The sequence below is a fragment of the Spermophilus citellus genome (assembly GCF_964194105.1).
Source record: "Spermophilus citellus genome assembly, chromosome: 6".
Classification (NCBI taxonomy): Eukaryota; Metazoa; Chordata; class Mammalia; order Rodentia; family Sciuridae; genus Spermophilus; species Spermophilus citellus.
The window spans coordinates 38217510-38242456 of record NC_138187.1 but is presented as its reverse complement, the minus strand read 5'-3'; the positions used below and the strand labels follow the sequence as shown (position 1 = coordinate 38242456).

At 48.0% G+C, this 24947-nt stretch overlaps 1 protein-coding gene and 2 long non-coding RNA genes across 4 annotated transcripts in view; 1 reads left to right on the top strand and 2 right to left on the bottom strand.

The window, feature by feature from the left end:
* ZNF12 (zinc finger protein 12) overlaps positions 1-24947 on the bottom strand; it is a 1264586-nt gene that overhangs the window by 269632 nt on the left and 970007 nt on the right. The window lies entirely within an intron of this gene.
* LOC308652359 overlaps positions 1-24947 on the top strand; it is a 475946-nt gene that overhangs the window by 101993 nt on the left and 349006 nt on the right. The gene's annotated exons all lie outside the window — the stretch shown is intronic.
* Positions 1384-23815, bottom strand: LOC308652476. The gene is made up of 5 exons (XR_014022798.1): positions 23379-23815; positions 5066-5217; positions 4567-4764; positions 2547-4478; positions 1384-1655 (listed from the first exon to the last, which is right to left on the bottom strand). It is a non-coding gene; the product is annotated as an uncharacterized lncRNA (long non-coding RNA).

Sequence of the window (24947 nt, the reverse complement as noted above, 5' to 3'; positions counted from 1 at the left end):
TCTACAGCAAACTATTTTGTTTTCTGCTTACAGAAGAGATGCACACTTTTTTTTCTCTTTCCAACAAATCCATTTATCTTTTAAAGCAGTCACCTGAATTTTTAAAGGGATATTGAGAATGTCATAGAATAAGTCACCCTCAAACATGGGACAACGGAGGCTGTGGTGTGAGGTTTGAGAGACACCTGGCCCCGAGTCCTCAGAGGCTGGTGAAGGAGAGGGAGCTGGATTCTCCAAAGGCTCCCTTTGTTTGACCACTGCTTCCAGAGAGAAATCTTCCTCCCTTGAATCAATAGTGTGGTGGTTTCCTTTCACTTTGTTTTGATTTAACCCCTCGTTTCCTTTTCATTGCCTGGGTCTCAGAACTTTGTAAGCGTGGATGAGTTGCCTCTCCATGCTGAGCAGAAAAAAGGAAATCATTTGAAACTTTAATCCCGGTGGGGAATAAATTCTCTAGTGTCCTCTGGAAGCCCCTGCTGGTCTTGCTAATGTGCAGGTGGCAGCCCCTGCCCTGGCCTCACATTCTCTGGTCAGCAGCTCTGAGTGGAGCTCTTTGATGAACCTTTGCAGTAAGTTCCCTGGGGAAGCTGATCCTCCCAGAATGCTGCATTCAAGGAGGTGCCCAGGAGGATCAGGTGCCCAGGAGGATCAGGTGCCCAGGAGGTTCAGGTGCCCATCTACGTGAGTCCAGTCTTCTTAGGACCCTTCCAGCCCTAGGGCTCAGGTAGATGGGACTGCACCAGGCTTGGGTGGGACCTCTAAGTTTAGACTGTAGCCTGCAAACAGTTTCTAGTCCAGGCAGCGAGAGGCAAAAGGCACCCCAGAGTGCCTCAGCAGCGCCCCTCGTTCCCATCCACCCTGTGTCTTGGGCAGTGCCTCCCTTGACCTGGCCTTTGCCAACACTGCGCTTTACTTAGTGTCTTTGCCAGGTGACCGTGGGATTCTGATAAGTGGACCGAAGCCACAGAAGAGGGCCCCAGGTGGGACAACCGTGGCAGAAATCACCTCCTTCCGCCCTCCAAGCCCCTGGGAGGCTGAGGAAAGCAAGAGCTTTTCTGTGGGTCCTTTAAAATTTTTTTTTAATGCAAAAAACCAGAGTTTCAGAAATTTTTCTCTGTCCACATATGGAATGTCATAAAAGAAGGCTTTTAATTAATTTCCATAATTATAGTCTGGGACACTGGGCACAAAGCTTCATTTGGGGATGAGATGAGCCCTCCACTTAACCCCGCTGTGAATGTGAGACCCGGGACAAAGTGTAGCAGGATGGCTCCACCAGACCCTGAGTGAGGCGACTCCGGCTGCCTGCCCTGTCCCCTCCCTCACCCTCCGTGGTACCAGAACCTGCAGGGTCCCTGGCACTGGGCGCCTCCTTTGCCGAGTCAGCAGAGCCCAGGCCTCGCCCAGAGGGTCACAGACCTGCGGTCCTGGGTCCGGCACTTCCTGTGGCTGAGAGGTCCTGGCATGCTGTGGGGCCTGCAGGTCTTCCTCTGAGAGCCCCTCCGGGGCCTGGCTCCATGCCTGGCTGGCGCAGGCCCTCTCCCAGGCACTGTCTGCCACGCAGAGCTTCTGGGCCGCCAGCGGTGAGGTCCATTGTGGGAAGCGGTTGTGTCTGCGCCACAGTGACAGCAGGCACGCCAAACTACTTCCCGGCCCTGCATGGGGCATAATTGTATTTTCAGGGAGGGCCCATCTATTAGCGAGGTGGCGGTCTCCACTGTGTAAGTTTTATAAAGGAAGCACTAAGGGCCTCTTGGGGTGAAGGATATTATAATTATGGATGATTTATACTCTCCAGCTAATGTATACACTGCGCTTCGTGAGAATGTTCTGTTTGACGTGGCCAGAAACATTAAGCAAAAAACAGTGCTGCGGCCTGGGTGAGAAGCCCGTCTTTTGTTTTCTATCTAAAATATCTGGAATGCTGTCCCTGCATGCTGCTGGGAAGGAAATGTGAAGATGATAAGTGCCTTTCTGATTTGAGACCCGATCACAATCTCCTTCCAAAATGCCTCGATGCATTGAGCATATTTATTCCTGGGAGGAATGTTCGCTGCATATTTTAGAAAAAAAAATATAATCATCATATAATTTCCAAGTTGGGGGGGCAGTCCATGGTGGTACTCAGTCCAAGTTGCCCCAACTCAAGTGACAAACTCTACTGGTAAATTATCTACCTTTGTAAATGATGTGGGATCCAGAAAGTAGAGAGGGGGCCGTGGTAAAGCTGAGAGGACTCGGGAGGCTGACGGGAAGATGGGAAGGCCGAGGCTGAGGTTCGCCTCCATATTCCTGGGGGACCTTTGATAAGTGATAGGGTCTCCCTAGACCTCAGACCCTGGCTTCTCGGGACTGATGGAGCAGCAGAGGGGGCAGTGTGTACAGTGGTCACCAGGACAGTGGGAAGCTGGGCCAGGGGGGTAAAGCAGGCTCTGCTCAGCCACCACAGAGGACTGCATGACATTCTTCAGGTGACCAGTGGGTGCACCCTGCTTTCCCAGGAGCTGGCTTGTCACCCACCTAGCCAGCGTCTCCAGGTCACGAACCTGGTGTGCAAGGGTGGCTTCTGCAGCTGCCCAGACAGCTTCTCTCTTCTCGTCCTGTCAGCTGGACGAGGCCCCTGGCCCTCTCTGCTTGTTGGAATTCCATTGAAGACGAGCCTTGAACTCTTCCTACTCACAGGGCCGTGGACTTGGGAGGTGGCTGCTCTTCCTCTCTGGGTAGATGTTGCTTGTTCTATGTATTAATGTATAATAGGAATGTAGGAATCAATGGTTTCTTCAGGGTCATCTTTACACTTTTCAACAAATCCACCTGCCACCTTACATCACAGTCACTCCTCAGGATCTGGGCATTGGTCCCAGGGGCCGTCCAGGGCTCAGCCCTTTTGTTGAAGTGGTGCAGTACTGGCATGTAATCTATGCACACCCTGTCTGCATGGCTGCTAATACCTAGTTCTAGTTTGGTTCAGAAATGTATACCAAAGGCCCAGGTTAAAGGCTTGTCCCTCCCAACTTAGCACTATTGGAAGGGGAAGGAAACTCAGAAGACACAGGACCTCCTGGGATGTCTTCCAATCCCTGGGGACATGTCCTTGAAGGTGAGAGGGGGACTCCACCCCTTCCTTTCTCCTTTTCACTTCTTCCATATGAAATGAACAAGTTTCCTCTGCCATGTGCTCCCCATCACAATGTGCTTCCTGACCATAGGCTCAAAGCAACGGGGCCAACTGATCTTGGACTGAATCCTCTAAAATTGTGAGCCAAAAGGAACCTTTCCTCTTTATAAATTGATTACCTCAAGTATTTTATTACAGTAAGGGAAAGTTGACTAATACACTAATATGATGTAAATAGTATGTAAATAGTATGATATATTGCATTGTTTAGGGAGCAATAGTGACAAGGAAAAATGTCTGCCTATGTTGACTTGACTGCAGGCACTAGACCTAAATGGATTTTTTTTTTTGCCTATTTTTGATCCCTGGTTAGTTGAATCTAGATGCACAATGCACAGGTACAGAAAGTTGACTGTATATTACTTCCTTGATTTTTCCTTAAATTAACTCCTTATAAAATCATTTCCTGCTATAGTCTTAAAAGATGAAATTTGTTTCTCCCACACCTTTTCTCTATTTGGATGAGGTTCAGAACTGTGCTCATTTTAGAGTGCACATTTCAGACGCAATTAGGGTGTTCGCTGTGCTTTGGGGTCACCAACCTCTCTGTTGCGTTCATTGCCCTGGAAGAACACTCACCCATTACATCATCACACCTCGTTTTTCACACCCCTTTGTTCCCTGAGGAACCTCTAATCTGTTTTCTCTTCCATGAGTTCGTCTGTGCTGGGTGTTGGGTATTAAAGTACCGTAGGGCACGGGGCTTCTTCCACTTCACGTGACGTTTCAAGGTTCTTCTGCACCGGGCACGTGTGGGTACCTGGGTCCTGGTTGGGGCTGGCCGGCTCACTGCAGGGCTGGACTGTTCATTTGTCAGTCTCACCTGTCAGTGGCCTCGCAGGTCATCACCACCTTTTGCTGTCACAGGTGTCTGTGTGGCGGCACCTTTGTTTCTCTTGGGCAGATAGGAGTGGGGTGAGATTGCGGGATCGTATGGCCTAGTACACTTTCTCCAACTCAATAAACAGCAATCTTAGTTTTTAAAATTGTCATTCTACTAAAATCTCTAGGGCCATTGGTGGCAGAAATGCTGCAATCTAAAAACACCACAGCAGCCGTCGCCTGGGACCTCCTAAGACCACTTGCCCTGAGAGCCAGTCTGGGCTTACTTACCTGCCGCCCGCCCTGCCCCCATCAGCCGCAGCTGTGCCAGGCCCTGCAGGAAGACCCTGGCCCAAGATCTCCGTCCCTCCGGCCTCCTTTCCCTCCACCTGAGTCTCCCCACCCACGGAGGCTGAGTTTAAATCTGCACCTGGATCTCGATCCTGTCTTCCTGCTGGCTTTCATACATTTTATGTTCCTGTAATGTGGAAGAGTGAGAGGAGGAAGTGACTTGCTTACTGATGGCTTTCAGGAGCGATTTCGTAGCTATGTTGTGTTAGACTTACTTAGTACGGCATGACGTGGTGCTGTCAATAAACGGATGGCCCCTGAGACAGTATGTTTGAGTTACAAGCTGAGCTTTTCCGGTTTCATAGAAACTCTGGGTTGGCTCTGTTTCTGCATTTGGCTAGGACCACTGGAATTTCATCAGGTTCACCTCCCATCTTCCTTTGGAGAAAGCTTAGTAGCTTTCTCTGTTTTCACTGCACAGAATAATAATAATGATAACAATAACAACAACAATAATAGCAACTATCAGGTATCCCCAATATTTTTTTTAGGTTTTTTTCTTTCCTAGCAAAGGTATAACACAGGGACTCCTGCTGTAGAGGCTGTTATTTTGCCTATCAGGGGAACAGCAATTTTTTTAATACATTTATTTATTTATTTATTTATGTGGTGCTGAGGATCGCACCCAGGGCCTTGCATGTGCTAGGCGAGCTCTCTAGTGCTGAGCCCCAACCCCACCCCAAGATATCCCCAATATTGACCAAAGTATTTTACCTGCTGAATCTCTTTAAATAATCATTGTGATACTGTAGATCCGCAGTGTCCAGTACAGGAGCCATCAGCCACATGGGGCCACTAGGAATTTGAAATGTACCTCTCCAAACTGAGTTACATTTGTATGTACAAGTGGCACAGATTTCAACAGCCTAATTTAACAAAGAATAACAAACATCTATGAAGATTTATGTTAATTAAATGTTGAAATGCTATTTGATTGATATTACATAAAGAATATATATTATTAAAATTAGGGCTGGGGTTGTGGTTCAGTGGTAGAGCACTTGCCTACCATGTATGAGGTACTGGGTTCAAACCTTAGCATCACGTAAAAAAAATATAAACAAATACAATAAATTATTGTGTGTATCTACAACCTAAAATATTTGAAAAAAGAATATATATTATTAAGATGAATTTCGCCTCTTCCTTATTTACTTTTTCTTAATATGGCTTCTAGAAAACTTACAGCTATATGTATGGCCTGCATTATATTTATGATGGGCCATGCTGCTGTGAATTATGTATGTATGACATTACACACACACACACACACACACACACACACACATACATTTATTATCTCCATTTTACAGATTGAGAATTTGAGGTTTGATTCTCCAAGTCAGTGGTAAGAGTGGATCTAGTATTGAAAATCAGATTGGCTGACTTTTATTATCCAGGATGCTCTATCCAGTGCAACCTGGTTGGTGGATGAGTCGGTGGTAAGCACAGCCTATAAGGTGAATGCAGATTTCAGCCCCTCTCTCTTCACCTGATTAGCAGCTCAGTTTGCAGTAGACATTCCTTTTCAAGACCTGCAGGAGTCATTACAACATCAGCCCCAAGATTCTGTACTGACCTGTCCCTACTCTGGATATCCTCTCTCCATGACAGAGGGTAAATTCTGTTCAGCCAAAGTCACCTCACGTCACACCAGATCTCAGAAGCCGCATTCCTATTCTCTTTTCAGTTAATTCTTGCGAGTGAGCTTATTCTGGAGGTCCCAAGTCAAGAACGGACTGAGCACCTGGTCTTGATTGGTACTTGAATAGAACGTCCCAGTGGCCATTTGGTCCCCACTCCTGCTGCAGAGTCTGTCCCGGCTACCCAGAGGACTCTTTCATAACCAAACAGAGCAAACAGGAGGTCAGGGTGGCAACTAAGCCCCTCTGGTGAAAGGACTATGTGGGAGTGCATGTGAACGGTTTCTGAACACAAGTCAGCTCGACACCCCACCGGCTCCTCCCTCCTGCCTCTGCCTTCCTTAGCTCTGGAAGGAGGCAAGCGGGTAGAAATGTCCTACTCCGGGCAGGTCAGTGCTAATGGTGTTCCTTTTGCCCAATGAGGGGGAGGTCTGGCACAGGCTGACTTCCTGCTCCTGCACCGGGGTGAGGGTGGGGGTGTTCCAGACGCAATCTGCTCCTGGTGAATCAGGGACAGGGACGTCCCCTGTCGGGTAAGCATCCTCCTCCCTATTGCTTCAGCAGGAACCTCAGCAGCTAAGTGGAAATATTTCACATACTCAGAGCTCTCCTCCTCCCTGATCTGAGCAGCAGGCATTCGGCACAGAACAGTGCCCTGGGGAAGGCTTCTTCCTTTGTCAGGAATATTGGAAAAATACCAGGGACAGAGGCAAGCGGACGCAGGTCTGTGAGGTACCCAAGCGTCCCAGGTGCTGACTGAGGCCTCTTTCCTCAGGGTGGGTCTCAGGAGACCCTTAAAGGGAGGCACTTAGGAATTTGTTAAAAATGCACATTTAGGGGACTCCAACCCAGACCTACTGAATCAGAGTATCTGGGCTTGGAACCAGGGTAGGTAAATTTTGAATAAGCTCCAGGGTGACTTAGGTACCTACTAACATTTTCCAAAGATGACTCTAGGGAGACTTTATAAGTGCAGGTTAATACCATCCTAATTCCAATAAAGTTAATTGTTAATTAAATAAATGCATGGACCCCAATTCATAACTTTCATGTTGGGATTCTTTCCTCATGTCCAGAGGCACCGTGTACTAAATGAGTCCCCAGGAATGTGAAAATGAATTATCTATTTATTTTCCCAGCTGACTTGTTCTTCCCAGTAAAACTGTGGCAATCCTACTCATTGGGCAGAGAGAGAAATCACTCCCCTCTCCTCCCCAATGCAGGAAACAGGAAGCAGTGATTTCACATGTACATGATGCTTAATAATTAACCATGGGCACAGAAACTCGCATGGGCGTGGAGAATGGCCATTCTCAGTCAGTGCACTTGTGTTTCCAAGTTTAACCAATGCAGGGCTTATCCCTGACCTGAAGTAAAAGATGGAGAAGGAGGAAGAAGAGGGAGTAGATGGGAAGGGTGCCTACTCTGGAGGTAGACAGGAGCCCTGTGTTAAACAGCAGTGCTCTTCTTACTGAGAACAGCTAATGCTTATTGAGCAATGGCTGTTTCTTGCATTAATGACATGCATTAATATCTCCAAATTAGTCCTTCAAAATAGCCCTGTGCTCTTTTGTCAGCACAGTGTCAGTTTTTGTCACCTGTGCCAGGTTCTGTTTATTAGAAGCTAGCCCAGGTACCATTCTTAGCTGCATTATATAGATAAAAATCTGAAGGTACAAGCTGGGCATGGTGGCACTCCCCTATAGTTCCAGTGACTTTGGTGGCTCAGGCAGGAGGATTGGGAGTTCCAGGCCAGCCTCAACAAGTTAGCGAGCCCGTGTCTCAAAAAATTAAAAGGGCTGCAGAATGTGGCTCAGTGGAAAAGTTCAATTGGATTCAATCCCCAGTACAAAAAAAAAAAAACAAAGTAGAGGATTGTTTTATCAAATCTCTCAGCACATTACCCAAACAAGGAGTAGACCTGGGCTTTGGAGCATGACCTGGTTGTCTAAAACCTAGGCTTTTTAACACACCCTCAGTAACTGTAAAGGAAACACTGGTATTCTTCTAGTAAATCATCTAAATCCTACTGATGCCATTGACAGAGGAGAGATGGAAATCAGTATTGACCAGAGACCCACAGACGCTATAATCCTGAGCGATGATATCCATCGTGGGTGAGCAGAACTCCCAGGAGGTGGGGTGATCGGCCAAGATCATCCTTGACAGTGCCATGGTGACAGCTCAGGCTTCTAAATGAAGCCAGAGACCCTTCCACAGGATTTTCCCTTTGTCAGGATCCAAATGGCTTGTTTGCATTTATCTTAGAAAGTTAGACATATCCTAGAAGGTAACGGGGTAGCGGAGGCTCTTAGATTCCTAGAGCCTTCTTAACTAAGTGCCACCCCCTGGGAGGCTGGAGACATGGAAGTGTGTTCTGTGGTAGGGTGGGAGACTCCGTGTCCTAAATCCAGGTGCCGGAGTGGTGATCTGCTCTGGAGGCTGTGGGGGGGACCCTGCTCCCTGCCTTGTGGCTGATTTCCAGAGGATCCCGACGTCCTCCCTCCCTGGGCTGTGGTGGCGTCACCTCAGCTTCTGCCTCTGTCACCTCAGGGTCTCCTCCTCTGTGTCCATGTGTGACATCTCATGTTCTTATGAGGACACTGTCATCAGGCTGTGGGCTCACTGTCAATCCAGAGTGGTGTCATCTGGAGATTCTTGACTCAGCCACCTCTTTGTAGGACACTTTTAACCCTTTAACATCACTACCAGAACATGGATCCAGGGAGCAGGGAGTGTTTGTGCCTGTGTGGGTAAAGCACAGTGTCCTGGGGGTGAAGTTGGCGCCTGCATATTTGGGGTCCATTCGCCTGGCTCTAGTCCTTGCTCATCACCAGCCTGGTAACCTGGAATAAGGGCCCCCAATTCCACAGGTTGTTACTTTTCCTTTAGGAAATATAATAATAACGATGTAACTAGATGCAGCATTTTCTGTTCCATGTTACGGATTCCCACTCATGGAGCACACGGCTCCCGTGGGTCGCACTGGTGATACAGCTCAGCTGTGCCTCTGTCCAGGGTCTTGCCACGGCACTGAGGTGTCAGGTGGACTGTGTCCCCCTCTGGGGCTCAACGGGGCAAGGATTTGCTCCCAGCTCACTTGGGCTGTGGGCACCGTTTTTTTCCCTGTGGCTGTGAGTGTGAGGTGTTGGCTCATGCTGGCCGGTGGGCAAAGGCCACGCTCGGCTCCCAGAGCCACCCCTGTCCTTCCTGCATGGACTTTTTCATAGTTCGTTTCATAGCATGGCAGCTTGCTTCTGCAAACCCAGCAATGGAGAAGAGTAATATATGCACACATACTCACAAACATATAAATATGTATATTATTATAAGATATAATGACAATATAATAATGTGATATATAATATAACAATAATCACATAACCTGTAGAACCGTAAGCACAGTGTCAGTTTTCGCCACCTTTGCCGGGTTCTGCTTATTAGAAGCTAACCCAGGTATAACCATGCTCACAAGGAGGTCATTACACAGGGTTTGGACACCAGAGGTCAAGGTTCATCGAGGGTCACTTTCAAGCCTGTCTGCCACTGAGCCATCGGATGAACGGGGAGATGCACAAAGCTCCCAGCACAGTGTCCACACCTCTTAGGCGGTGAATGTGACTCCTATTAATGGGCAGCTGCAGTTCTTATCAGGGTCGATCACTGCTCTTGGTTTCAGGGCAGGCACACGTCCCCACAAGGCTGTGCCTTCACGACCCGCCTGCCACATGGAGCACCCAGAATACGTGGAAGCCGTGGCCCTTGCTGTGGTGGGGAGGTCTAGGGCTCCGGAATGGACCTAAGAAAGGCCTGAATACCCTACGCCCATGTAAATTCTAAGTGGTTTGGAAACTGGGAATCCTGGCTTTGGTGCAGCGTTCAGCAGCCGAGGGTGTGTCCTCTGGTGGCCTGGTGCGTGCTGACGTGCCGTGGGGCAGAAGCACCAGTGGCGGCTGCCTGCTTTGGGTTCTGCAGGGAGTGCCTGCAGGCTGCTGGGCTCCTCCCTGGTTTCAGAGTGGCTGCCGTCCTCCTGCCTAAGACCACGCAGTGCTCTTCCACTCTCAGCGTCCTTGGTTTCTGCATGTCTGTGTTTTGATTCCCAGGGGACAGTTGGCTGGTTTGTCAAGCGGGAAGTGAACTTATGGGGTTTTTCCTCTTCCTGACTGCTGAACGTGAAAGTGCGGCCACTGCAGGCCAGGCAAGGTCGGGGGCACTTGGCCTGTCTTAGGCCTCCTGGCGTCCACCACTTGGAGCATTTGAAAGCGCTTGGGGAAGCATGGTCACCTTGTCCTGCGGTGACTGCAGGTACCAGATCAAGAGGCCTGTGTTCATCTCAGGTGAAGTTATGTTAGAGGGCCACAAAGCACCATCTGGCTGCCACTTCCATACCCAGGTGTGCCTCTGTGGGGAGCCATTCTGACACATGATTGGGTGACTCCCGTTAAGGGCCTGAGGCACTCTGGCTGTGTCGGAGTTATCCCAACCCTTTCCTGATGAGAGAGCCCATCCGTGTGGGGGTGTGCGTGACCACTGACCCCGGAGACCCAATCACTGACCCTGACCTTGGAGTACAGCCCCCCTCAACCTTCATTGGATGGAATTCTCCCCTGAATCTCTTGTTTCCCCCAAATAAAAGGCTGATCCCCGGCGTGTTCGCTCTCTCTCTCTCCTGCTAGCCCAGAGTAATCCTCGCTGCCCTGCTGGGCGGCTTGAGGCGGGAACCAGGGAGGCGAGCCGTCTGGGACCTAGCAATGTAAAATAAGGTACTGTCTGTGTGTTTTATTTTGATCTCTTCTAACTAACTTAATGCCAGAACCTCATTAATGAAACCACTGCGCAGGCCGCGTGGTAGATGCCTCAGTGACGATGCACAAGGGGCCCCTCTGTCTGTACTTCCTTGCACTCATCCTTGGTGATGGCTGTGACAAGACAGTCCCATGGAGATTTAGGGAGAGTTTAATAAACAGGCTGCTTCTAAGTCTACGGGCAATTTACAAGGAATCTATAGGCACAGCAGTGCCCTGGGCCATTAGAACAAGCTGTGATGTCCCTCCTGGTCCTGGAGGGCCATGAGAGAAAGCAACTCCCAGATCTCAGAAGGAGAAGGAGGGTCCATGACGAGCCCTGGAATAAATACCCGGACTCTGCCTCTGGCTGCTGCTTCCCTCCAGATGCTTACAGGACCTGGATGAAGGTCGCTGCTCTTCCTCCAGGGCAGAGACCAGTGAGGAGAGGAGGGGGGTGGGGGACTCTGCAAGGGTGCACGGAAGGTTCCAGCACACTCTCCGCACTTCACCCCTTCCCGGCCCCTCTTCTAGCCTGCAGAGTGGTGAGAAAGAGGCTGTCCCCAGGCTCCACAGTGCGGTGACTTAGCCTCCTGCTTTGGATTGACATAAAGGTCCTGCCACCACCAGCCAAGGCACTTGACCTCTCTGAATCTCCATCTCCTCACTTACAAAATTGCGTAATGCAAGCACCTCCCTCTTGGCCTTAACTGGTGAATAGTCCACCCCACCACCTTCCTCTGTGACGTCTCTCCGAAGCCCTGATGGACCAATAGACTCCGTTGATTTACCTGTGGCCTCACTCTCTCCTCTCCTCAGCTCGACTGCAAGTCCCCTGAGGACAGGGGCTTTGGTGTATTTTGAGCACTGCCTGTCTCCAAAGGAAAGACCTGTCACCAACATGGAGAGGCAGTCCATAAATACTTGGGGACAAGAATAAATGATTCCATAAAGGCACAGGTTGGGATCTAGAATACACAGAATGATATTTGATCAAGTGTTTGATAGTAAATACACCAAGGCTGATTTTAAATATGTAAACACAACCAGACAAGGAGAGATTGGAAATCCCCCAGGTAGGCATGATATTTGGAAATGGTGGAATTATCTTTTGAGAATTCCTTACAGGACACTGAAAAAAACAAAAACAAAATTCTATGATTCCATTTCTCTACTTTTTTTTTGTTTTCTATCTATTGTGTGTTTTTGCATAAATAACCTAATGTCACCCTGAAGTTCATAGTCTTAGGGTCATAAGGCACCCCCATCCTTTCACTTGGTCTGCACCCCCAAACTGCAATGACCAGTGACAGCAGCCAGGGATCCTCCCCATGCAGCCTGTGTCAGAATGTCCCTTGCTACAGGTCAGCTATAGGGACAAGGTTCAGCAGGATGAGGAAGTTGGTGACACTCTTTCAAAGACCTGATAGGCTCGGGTCTGGGAGGCTTTGGGGAAAACTGGTGGCGGCACCCTGTGGGCTCGGACTTGGAAGCCACCTCACTTTCTTGTGCTCAGGGGTCTTTCCTTGCAGGGAGCAGGGGTCCCTTTGTCTTGAGGGTGTACTGTGCAGCCGTGCAGGCTGAAGGATCCCTTTGCATGTTTAAGGAAAAGTTCCCACTCTGTTCTCCTTCCCCTTAAGAACTGGTATCAGAATACAAATCCGGGGAGTCAACTCCCAAATGCCGCCTCTGGCTCCCTCGAGTTCTTAAAAGTGGCTTTCCAATGGAGATCTTTTCCTCTCATGCAGATACAAAATGAGATAAACAGATGTAGAAACAAATATCCTTATGACTCTTCTTTATTGTCCGCTTGGACACCCAGTGACTTGTCCTTGTAGGTATCACCCCTGGGGTACTAATCTGCCTTGTTTCTGTGGATGCTGGAATCTTGGTGGTCCCCCTTCCCTCTCCACGCCTCTGGCCGCCCCTCTGCCAGCTTTTCAATGACTAATCCAGCACCCTCTGTTATTAACTCTCCAGTTCCTAAGTCCACCTCCTTTTCTCTCCCCACACCTGTGGTTCTCTCTCTTGAGTTTGCAGAGGATTACTCTGGAGTTTGATGGGCCTGGCCTTCAGAATTTCTGGGTGGGACCACATTTTTGGTTTTCCAACAGGTCCCTAGGACTTACCTCGGTGCTAGTCCACACAGTCTTTAGAACCAGGCCCTCATGGAAAGCGCTCTTCTGGACAGCCTTGTGTTAACAGGCTGTGGATCTTCTTGGACAATCGTTCTCTGCTTTCTTTCCAGTGGACACAAGCTCTAAGAGTGCAGAGAATTATTTGCCGTGCCCGCAGCCCTCTTCAGCACCTAGGACAGAGCCTGCCACACAGTAGGGGCTTGGTGAACACCTGTTGTATGTTGAGTACTTAGGATGAGGATGTGTTCACCTCTTGTCCCTGAAACAAGAGGGTGGATGGCTTCCAGGGCACAGCAGGAGGCTCATTCATCCCCAGGTCTGTACCCTGCACCAAGGCCTGATGGAGCTTAGTTTTGTCCTGCTGAATTGAGCCACATTGGAGAGCCAGAAACCTAAATCTGGAAGAAATAGAATGTGTGGATCTCACAGCAGATTACTTCAGGGCGGAAAATAATACCACCAGGTATGACAGCCTAAGTTTCCTGAAGTTTCCCACTGAACCTCCGCTTCCCTACTGCAGCGTTGCTGTCCTGCCCCATCTTCTCTGGATCTGTCTCCCCAGCTTTGGTGGAACTCCCCGCTGACTGCGAGCCATGGCTTGGCTTGGGCTGCTTTTGGTCCCTTCAGCAGATGGCATTGTTCTTAGCATGTGTGAATGGGGTTCTCAACGTAGGCTGCACATGGACACTGCGCGAAGAGGGTTAGAAAAGATGGAGGCTGGAGTCTGCCCCCAAAGATTCTGATTTAATTGCTCTGGGGGGTCCCTGGGCATCAGGAATTTTTAAAAGCTCACAGTCAAGGTTGCGAACCTTTGTGGTCGAGGGAGCCTGGAGAGAGTGTGGGGAGGAAGCAAGAAGCATCCAGAATTCTGGAACCAGCTAATGGCCCCTTCAGAGCCAAGGGTGGGACAGGGTAATGAAAGGGGGAGCCAGCAGCCCAGAACTCAGGGCATGCTTGAGGGAAGAGCCTTGAACTCAGAAGCAAGCATGCCTAAATGCACTAATTGTGCACCTTCTTGTCTTGCCTAATCGTTTTATCTGGGGTAACCTTGTTGGCCGAAGGAGATTATAAATTCCTTGGGATCAGCGATGTGTTGGACAGTTACCCTATAGCTCCCAAGACTGCATTCATGTGGGATTCTTCAAAAATAACCCTTCGATGATTGAACAACCATGAGGTCAGATTGGTGAGCAGGAAAACATTGAGTACGTCCATCAGTCGGGGCTGCGGGAAGCACATATACAGAGAGAGCGAGCGAGCGAGAGCGAGTGCACAATAACACAAAAATACCAGACACTTAAAGCCCCACCCGTCACAACAGAAACTTAGACATGGAGCCCAGTAAAACATCATTTGTCAGATATCTGGGCATCCAGTCCCCAAAGCAGATGTCATCTCATGTCGCAGGGAGGAAGAGAGACGTTCACAGTGCCGTGGTCCTTCACGCACACGCATGCATGAGTTCCAAGCGGGCAGACGTGAGCCAGTTAGGAGGATGCCAGGAAAGCAGCCGCTTGCCCCCGTCCCCAGCCTCATGTTTAATTCACAGATGCACACTTCAGCTCCTCAAGACCCCATTCACCACCTCTCCTCTCCTCTCCCAGGCACCCTGCTGCCTTAGAGCAGATGCATCCCATGCTTTGAAGCCAAGTGCGTTCTTAAAAGCTAGACTCCTGACCTTCCTCATGGAGGAAAAAGAAAGAGGGCTGAGGGTTGAATTGGGGATAGGAAGCTGGGGACAGTTCACCTCTTTGGTACTTGGAGAGGATTTAGCTCATGATTTCATTTCCTAACATGAATGTGGGCAGGGTTCGAACACCAGAGTTGGTCACAGAAGCCAAGATGAGATGCACAAACAAAGCTGATGCCCTGCCAGGTAACAGCAGCCCTCTGGTCTATATCAGAAGCATGCTTTTCTGTATTCTAAGCAGTTTTTGACATAGTGTTTTGCTTTATTGGAAGGCACAATGCTTTCAGAAGGCCTAAAAATCCAGTTATGACTATAGCTGTGAGGGAAAAGGTCTGCATGGGGCCAGAGAAATTTAATTTTTAGCTTAAAAAAATACCACCAAATTCAATTTTTCTCACATTTAGGGATTCTTCGAGTTACATCCAGCTTGCATAACCAGTATATTAGAAAATGTGTTACGATGGGGTTATTTTTTTAACACATTTATTATTTATGAAATGCAGAGGAAAATAGTTAGAAATGATTGTTTCAGGGAATATCCTGTAGCTTTTTTTATTGTATTCAAAGAAGTTGCTCATGCTGTTTTAATTCAAACATTAAAAGTTAAATCTCTTTTCATCCTGACCTACATTTTTAAAACGCTGCTTTAGCCGTTATTATGAGGAACAGAAAATGCGGGGAAGGAAAATGCACACTGTGGGTTTCTGAGCCTGTGGTCTGCCAGGCATTAGGATGATTCTTGCCAACCTGTCCAGGAAGGAGCAGCAAGAAAACGGAGTGAGGCCTCTCTCCCCAGCATCCTTGCCCAGCACCGTCTCCCAAAGCACCAGCCCACCACCTGTTCTTGAGTGATGGGATGCTCCCCGTCAGCCCCCAAGTCTGTGCTGGGTGGTAATGGGAGGGGAGAGGCATCAGCACACGTCTGACCTTAAGGGAGTGGTTTTGAGAGTATTCAGAGAACTCCTCATATTCAGCCACAGAAAGTCAACATCCAGACTCAAAAATGCACAACGGATTTCAATAGGTGCTTCTTGGACAAGGACGTACCAATGGCCAACAGGCACAGGAAAGGGTACATGGCACCACTAATCCTTAGGGAAATGCCAATCAAAGCTGTAATGAGAGACCTCTTCACACCCCCTAGGATGACTACCATTTTAAAAAAAAATGGACATAAGGTTGGTGAAGATGTGGCAAAGCTGGAGCTAGGTGCATGAGCCCATGAGCTAGCTGGAGCCCATGTAGCTATATCCATATTATATTGGTTGGAAATAGCATTAGACAGCATTAGACAATTTGGTGTGTTGCAGTCCTTGTGAGCTCTGGTAGGATATTACCTTAAGGATATTCTTTTGAATATTAAATTAGAATAAATTAAGGCATGCTGCATATGAAGCCTAAATCAGAGTTGAGTAATTGCCTTCCATTCCATGATATCAGACAGATCAGACAACCAATATAATATGTATATAGGAAGTGCACAGAGGTTCCTCACCAAAAGTCCTGCCCATCAGTGGTCCATCAATTCCCTGTTGGGGTTTAGGCCTCTAGGCCAAGAGAATTGAACTCAGAGACTTGAACAGATGTCTTTACACCCACCTCCACAGCGTCACCATCCACAGGAGCTGAAGCACGGAAATGACTTGAGTGTTCATCAGTGGATGGAGGGATAAGAAAACATGTGACATAGGAATGAAAGGATACATGATTTGAAAAGATTTAAAAGGAGTGACGAAAGAGGCATGTTCGGAACACTTTCCAAAGGAGCGTTCATTTTCTAGAGCCCCAAATTTGTATGCAACATTTACCTCTTTTGTTCTCAAGAGGCAAATAACTGTGGTTGTTTCCTTGGTCACCATAGAGTACCACCCCCAAAAAAACACACGTGTCTGAGTGCCTAAGCGGCACGACAGTGGGAAGCCAGAGCTGATGTCCCTGCTGGAGACAAGGCTCTTCCTCCACACCCAGCCGACAGCTGAGGCAGGAGGGGAGCTGGTAGGTGGGCACCTGGCGGGGAGGAGCCAGGGCGGGTGCCTGACAGTGGCAGTGCGGAGGCTGTTGCGATGCTCCTGTGCCACCCTCAGCAGGACAGGGAGGCTCACGGGCTTTTGGTCAGAAATGCTTCTCACAACACGGGAGGACTTTGCTGCCGCTGCCTAGAACCATAGCATAGTGACTTGAGTCAGCTCCTTATTCAGGACTGAAACTACTGCTCTAGGGATTTCTTAAGGCAAGAAGCATGGCGGAGAGATTCTGGCACAACCAGTATGCCATCTCTTGGCTTAAGCCACAGGACCCTCAAGGGCGACGGGGTCCTGTATTGGGTGTCACATGGAACACTTCCTTAAACCACATGAGCATCTCGGCTCAGGCAATACGTTCAACTTGCTAAATTCTTTTATCATCCTAGTACAGCTAATCATACTAATACCTGGCTTGGAGACCCATGCTTAGAATCAGGGGTCAGCATGGATGCTGGAGCAGGGCCGTTATTCAGAGTGGTGGATTCAAACTCTGCCTGACACTTTCCACCTTCAAAGGGGGAACTGAGTAACTCCCCCTGCGTAGAAGATGCTTAGAAGGGTGCTCCTGCCTGACTTCCAAGACGGCATCTTGATGAAGGAGAGATCCCTCTCCTCTCTCTCTCTGTCAATCTTCTCCTGCGATAGCGAATGATGGTGGTTGTCTTAAATCACAAAGTTTGGGGGATGATCTGTCTCATAGCATTAGACAGCTCATACATTCTAAGATATTTCCAACCAATATAATCCTCTGCCATCCTTAAATATTCATAAGTGCATACCTTACCCCCCCCAGCTGTTCATGTACAGACACACACACACACACACACACAGACTTTGCTGATGACTGATCCCCAAATTTAACCTGCTTTTTCAAAGTTTGATGAACAATTTTGAAAATTAAATTGGCGGCTGAGAGATTCCTCCTCGCTTTAGTCTGAAGGATGGGAGAATGCCTTGGGGGGGTTAGGTGGGTAGGCAGGGGACAGTGAGCTTGTCTCTGTGCACACCATAGGACGGCCCTGGTCTAGATCCTAGCAGGAGCAATGCTATTCTGCACATCAACTGCTAATGGAACCCTTGGGTTTGTGTGACAGGGGACCAATCTGTGCCGATGTGTAAATACGTCTGCTGTGCTTACACTCAGGACCTGACTGCCTATCTGGGGGTTAATGAGCTACGTTTGGATAAAGGCGAGGGGTGTCTTCTCTATGCACCACGGTGTTTTACTCGAATCAGGCTGATTCGGGGCGTTTCCTTAGATCTGAGGTTTGCTTTCTGCTGGGGGGTGTGGGTTCAGCTCCTGTGCACATGATGGATGCTGGCCTTAATTTGGTGTGTTGCAGTCCTTGTGAGCTCTGGTAGGATATTACCTTAAGGATATTCTTTTGAATATTAAATTAGAATAAATTAAGGCATGCTGCATATGAAGCCTAAATCAGAGTTGAGTAATTGCCTTCCATTTTATGCCACAAAGTTTGTTGGAAATGCAAGATATTTGTTTTAATTACCAAGTTGTTGAACTGACTCTCAGTGAACATAGGCACAGACACAAATTAAAAAAAAAAAAAAAAACTTTTGGCATAGAAAACCCTAACTTGATCCATGTTATTGGTGCCCTCCTATGACCTTTACTTTCTTTCTCCACCTGGCATTTGCTAGCTGACTCCCTCTCATGTGTCCAGTGACATGCCTTGCTTCTGGATGACATAAGCGCTACATTTTTTTTCATGCTTAATCCTTTTCTTAGTACTCTAGTCTAAGCACTTGACATGCTTATAAAATGTGCCCAGAAGCACAATAAGGCAATTATACTATTCTTCCCATTTTATAGACACAGAAACCAAGACTGAAGGAGGATAATGTTAAACTAACCTTTCAAAACCCTCATACAAATAGGGACAGGATATGAATCTGGAAATGCTAAGTTCTTGCCTCTATGCTATATTGACAATGGGAAATAGATTAAGATGTGGCCTCTTTGAGTTGATTTTAAGCCAATCTCTGAAATTTTCAGGATCCATGAGTCAGTAATGTCACCTTTTCAATGTCATCCAAAGTGATGCTGTTTTCCCCAACTTTGTATTCTGGAAAATTCCAGAATGATCCATAAGATATCAGAGAGAAGAGTGCAGTGGATTCCCAGGGCCGCTCACCTGCATGCAGCCAAGGCCAACCTTAAGCCCGTTCTGTTACCCTCCTGCTGCCTTTCACTACTCCTCTCGCAACCACTGAACACACCAGATTCTCTCTCTTGAAGCAGATCTTTTTCTCTGTTGCTATTTTGATGTGTGTTTCTAAGGAAAGGACTCTAGTGAGCCTATTTTATGATGATCTTGGCCAGCGGAATTTGCTGGTAGAAGCTGCAGGACTCAGATACCTGTGGTACATCCTCATTAATATGAGATTGGCAAGGGTTGACTTTGGAGCTCTCCAGGGACAGGGGAGCTGGCTAATTGTGATCATCACCCCCTGTCTCCTAGTTACTCACCTCTATGAAGACACTGTGTTCTAATACCTGAAAAATAAATCCACATGTAAGCATCTTGAACTACTTATTAACAACAACAACAAAAAAAATTAGTGTCTGGATTTGCTTTGTTCAGGCCCAGTGCACCCATATCTAGATGATGTCCTTTTCCTATCAGTCCCATGTGGCTTGTAAATATCTGTACTAATCATACCTGCCTGGAAGCACGTCTGGTGACAGATACAGCGTGAGAATGCCAAGTGTGCCCACACTCAAAATGGTGGCAGTAAGGAAGCTGGTGCAGACCGTGTGGGATGTCTCTTTACACATATGTACCCAGCTTAAAATGATTGAGTTTGTCCCCAACTCCAAAGTCCCACTGTTTTTGAAGGAATACCAAACACGTGCTCTTTTTCCATGGAGCTGAAGTATAGCAGATTCTGAATGGAGTTAAGAGAAGCTAAGGTGTTTGCTTCTTTCTAGAGCATAGCTTTGGTGATTAGACTATTTATGTCTACCTGTGTCGGTCAGCTGTCTGTTATTGTGATAAACAGCGTCAGATAATCAAGGAGGAAAGGTTTATTTTGGCTCCTGGTTCAGAGGTTTCATTCCCAGGCCACTCGGCCTATTGTTTGGGGCCTGTGGTCACACGGTGGTCATGGCAGGAAGATACGGAGAAAGATGCCTGTATCCTTCATGATGGCCAGGAAGCAAACAGAGAGAGAGAGAGGCAGGGTCCAGGGCTGTGATAGCCCTCCAAGTCCTCCCCTGATGACCTCACTTCCCCCAGTTGGCCCTGACTCCTGGAGGTTCCACCACCTGGAAGAGAGCACCCAGGCTGGCCCCCAGACCTTTAACCCTGGGCCTTTGGGGGACATTTCAGACCCAAACTATAGCAACTTGCCTCTAAATCAGTCGATGGGCAGTGGTGACCGATGAAGACCTCAAACCAGCCAGTTCACATCCAGACTATACTCTTTGAAGACCAAAACTGCCACAGAAATCTTAACCCTCCCCGCTTTGTCCTCTTGAAATTGCTGACAGGTAGAATGGAACTTTCTTCCATGATCTGGAGTCACAAGAAGCAGGAAGAGTTTGGGGTTAATAGTTGGAGGGTCTGTGTGGCCTCTGATTTTTACACCAACTCCATGGGGTGAGCGTTTTGTCTGCGAGCTTCAGTTTTTGACATTAGTATTTGGGAGTATTAATGTGTGTGTATCTCCCCGAGTCACCATGAACATACAGGTAGGGTTTGCAGATACCTGCGCCCTTGTTGCTTTTAGGCAGCCCTGGCAGACCTCGCAGAGGGCACCTTCCTAGTCAGCCTGGACGCCTCTTTGACACTGGATAGCCCCACACACCACACCACTCCACTGCCTGTCCATGGGAAGTACCTGCGGGATGGAACAGATGCGTTGACCCTCCACTTAATGGAATGATGGGTTTATAAAAACTTCTTTTTTTTTTTTGCGGGGGGAAGTAACTAGGGATTGAACTTGGAGGCATTCAACCACTGAGCCACATCCCAGCCCTGTTGTGTATTTTATTTAGAGACAGGGTCTCACTGGGTTGCTTAGCGCCTTGCTTTTGCCAGGCTGGCTTTGGACTCATGATCCTCCTGCCTCAGCCTCCCAAGCCGATGGGATCACAGGTGTGCGCCACCCTGCCTGGCTACAAAGCCTTTTATTAAGATGGCTTCCGCCTCAGCCATCGTGGTGGTCGTCAGCATTAGAAGGTATTCACTAGATGCTGTCATCAAGTTTGGACAGACAGACACTTACCCACGTAATAGGCAGTGAACTTCTCCTACCTGTTTCCCATCTGCAGTCCACCTTCCTAGACAGGATTGGAGTGTTTGTTCTGCCTTCCCTGAGCTCTAAACTCTCAACCTTGGACTTACCACCCTGTTTCATTTCATTTCCTGCACACTCGCAAATTCACATTCCTGCATGTACACCTGTATGTGTATGTGTAAACACATACATATTTATATTCCTGCACATTTGTATAAGTGTTCACCTAGCAAGCATCCTGGGAATGCACAGATTGTGGAACGAAAGTATGAGTCTCTTCTTTCCACGGGTAGAAATCACCTAGGGGTCACCACTAACTCCTGAGGAAGTCAGCCTTTCTGTTCTCTGGTATCCTCCTTCCCAAGTAAATGGGAATTGAAGACGGTCTAAAATATTACCAGAAAGCCTAACTGAACAGAGTACACTGTTATTGTGTCACTCTCGGAGCTGCATCTGTGATATGGGAATATCCAACCAGCAAGTAAATAAGGCACATACCTAATATTCTAGCAGTAGTGAGCTCTCCACTAATGTGAGCTTCCGCATCTTCCCATTTTTCAATGGTTATTTGTGGAATAAGTTTTAGTAATACAATAAATTTTTATATATAAAATATTACATATCAAAAATTATATACGGTGTATTCAATATATATGAAATATATATAGTACATATTTACATACTATAAAATATATAAATTTTTTAAATCCTTTATATATATTTTTAGTTGTCAATGGACCTTTATTTTATTTATTTATTTTTATATGTGATGCTGAGAATTGAGCCCAGTGTCTCACACTTGCCAGGCAAGTGCTCTACCACAGAGCCACTTCCTCAGCCTGCTATAAAATATATTTATAAAATATATATATATATATATTACATATGTACTCTGTATAAAATATGTGTGTGTATATTTTTTATGTAGTCTGTCTTTAGTGTAATAAATGTGTTTCGTGGTGTGTAAACCAAATTCCAGAGTTATTCATGATGAGCATATGGTGTAGGTGGTGAAAGATAAATGTCAAGGCTCTTGGTAATTTACTATTACTGAATTCTACTTCATAAGCATATTGTTTAATCAAAACTCCCATTTAAATGAGACAGTGCAAATGGCATGGGTGATATTTAAAGTTTGCATGATTCACACCATCTTAGCCGGTTTTGTATAGAGAAGTGGCATCCGTCAATGGGAGGGGCTCGGGCATGGAGCCCTGTGCCCTGCAGTTGGGACGGGGCTGCTTCAAAGTGCTGTGGCCAACCTGAATTGTGAGACCTTTTAACACAAAGCTTAGACTATGGTGCCCTTTCCCCTTGGACAGTCCCAGGGACCTAATGATTTTGCACCGGCTAAAGCTCCTCTGATCTCCTCTCTGTCCACACAGCAAAAGCTGATAAAGACGACCCAGGTCAACAGTGAGGAGGCAGGAGGAACTCTTGGACCCTCACCTGAAATTCCTCTCATCTGATCTTTCTCTTGGAGGGAACCAAAAAAATGTAAATGGGTGTCCAGGGACTCTGCGTCGCGCGCGCGCGCGTGTGCTCATGAATATTCATGTGGAGGCTGAAGAGGGCCTGAGCAGGGCGGGAGAGTCCTTGTTGGAATTTCACGACTCTGGCTCACTGGAGACCCCACGCTTATCTTGGCCCCTTTCCTGTGGCCCTTGCTTCCCTAATCTCCTGATGAGTGACAGTGGCTTGGATCCAGGTGGCAACGTCCAGAAGGGGTCAGCTTTTGGTGTATTTTGGAGACCTCTTACGATATGTGGAGCTTGGGGCTTTTAGGACTCTGGTTGAATCTTAAACACTGTCCAGTTTTCCCAGGAGTCTGGCTGTGCATCCCCACCAGAAGCCCCCACTAAGCCCCTGGCTCCGTCCCTGGTTCCCAGGGAAGCTTTCTGCTTCTCTTAGACTTGGTTAACCCTGCACCACGTTCCCTCCTGGGGGAATATCTCATCCATGATGACTAAAGAGCCACCTGAGGATGGAAGGCTTCGGATGGTATGTGTCAGAATCCAGTTAGCACCTGCCGTTGATTGGTGATGGCTGGCTCCTGGTGGGCGCTCCCATCTCTCTGTCCACGGGAAAGAGGGCCAGCTGAGGATTGTCTGGTCGCTGCCTTGAGATCTCTTTCCTCCTCCGGGGTGAAAGGGTCCTGACTTTTAACTTATTCTTATCTTAACATTCCTTGTCCTGCGTTCTAATGCATAATTCAGGGCTCGCCAAGACAGAACAGAGGCCAGCCCTGCACCCAAAATTCCTTTGCTGCAGTCACACAGAAATGCGGGTGTAGTACATAGGAATGAGCTGTGAGGAAGAAAAGAAAAAAAAAGGTTGTGACCTCAGACTGCTTAGAAAATCAGGCTGGCAGGAAGTTCCACCTCGGTCACTTAATCCACACGTGTCCTTGTGCCAGTTAAGTAACCTCTCTTGGCCTGTTACGCCGGTGATGATGTATATACCAGGGGACTCAAATGCCAGTGCTTACCTGGTTTTGAATGGTTTTCAGCAGTCTAAGTTGGCCGGTTGCTGAACTGGACAGCTGTTCCACTTCTAGGTGGCCATCTGGGAGTACATGCCCCATGGGGCCAAAGTCCAGCTTTTCCAAGGAAAGCTGAATATTTTGACTTTTAAGAGGGGAAATATCCTGCTAATCGCATTTTTGGAAAGCACTGCATGGCCAAAGGCGGCCAACCCATATGGGCCACTGGTTCACACTACTGACGTTTGCTTTGGGACAGTCTGCTGGTGCCCTCCTCTCCGCAGCTGGTCGGATTTCACCTCTGCTTTTGGCCTCAGGTTTTGCTGGAGCTCTGGAGCTCACTCTGCGCACACAGGTTTTGGGGTGCCTGGTAATTGGTGCACCCTGTCCCCACCGCTCCATGGGCGAGGATAAATGGATACCCTCCACAGGAGTGTATAGATACCCAGCTCTCCCTGCCTCTCAGACGGGATGACTTGAGATTTGAGCTTGGCAGGTGTTTCCAGTAAGGAACCAGATATGGCCTCTATTTTAGGATCCGGGGGCCCCACGGTCTGTGAGCAACTACTCAGCTGTGCCACTCTAGCACAGAAACAGCCACAGGCAAGAGCCGGGGGTGAGGTTGTGTTTCAGTGATGCTCTATTTACAAACACAGTCAGTAGGCAAGATCTGGCCAGCTGGTCCCCAGTGGCCCTGGCGGACGATCTGTGTGTCAGCCCATGTTCTACACTGGTTCCCTGAGTTCTGTGCTGGGAATAAGTGCTTGCCCGTGGGGGTAACTGGCTGGCTAATGGATTTTTTTTGTGGCCTAATTTGCTTCCCCCAGCTACTACTGATGAGCTACTCGCCTTCAAAATCTGGTCTCCAGAAACTTGGAAGCTGCTATTTGAGTTTGGGTTTGAAGCCCTCGGATTCTGTATTTTGGCTCTGAACAAGTGACTTGGCACCTCTCTGTACCTCCAGCTCTTCATCTGTAAATGAGAATGGATGATGCCAGGACCCTTTGGAGGTGGGTCAGGAGTCCCTGATGGTGTGCGGTCTGTGAAGCTTCCATCATGTACCCTGGTGCATGACAAAGGTTGGATAAATGCAAGTGACATTGACTCTCAGTGTGATGGGTAGAGCTTGGGACTCTGCACCAGCTCCTGGGTTGTCTTTTAGGAGTCTGCCAAAAGGACAAGCAAGACTCCTCCTTATCTCTTCCTCACCTTCATTTTGAAGTAAGGTTACCTTCCCACGAGTGGATGTGAGTTAACAGTCTCTGAAAGAGGATTCCGAGGGCACCTGGCTACAAGGGGGAACCCCAGGCCTTTCCAATCTTAATTGCTCCGACTGGTTCCTAAGAAAAGGAACAGATGGGAGGCCGGACGGAGCTTGTGTCTTCCACTGGCCTTCTTTCTGCCAGCTGGGAACATATGTTCTTGGGAAAGATGAAGGCAAACACTTCCATGAGGCAGAAGGAGATGTGAGATACAAGGAATCCTGCAACCACACGCAGGACCTGGATTCTTGTCACCTCTTCCTACGGCCAGCCTATCTTGCAATTAAAACTGCCTGGGAACCAGAGAGAACTG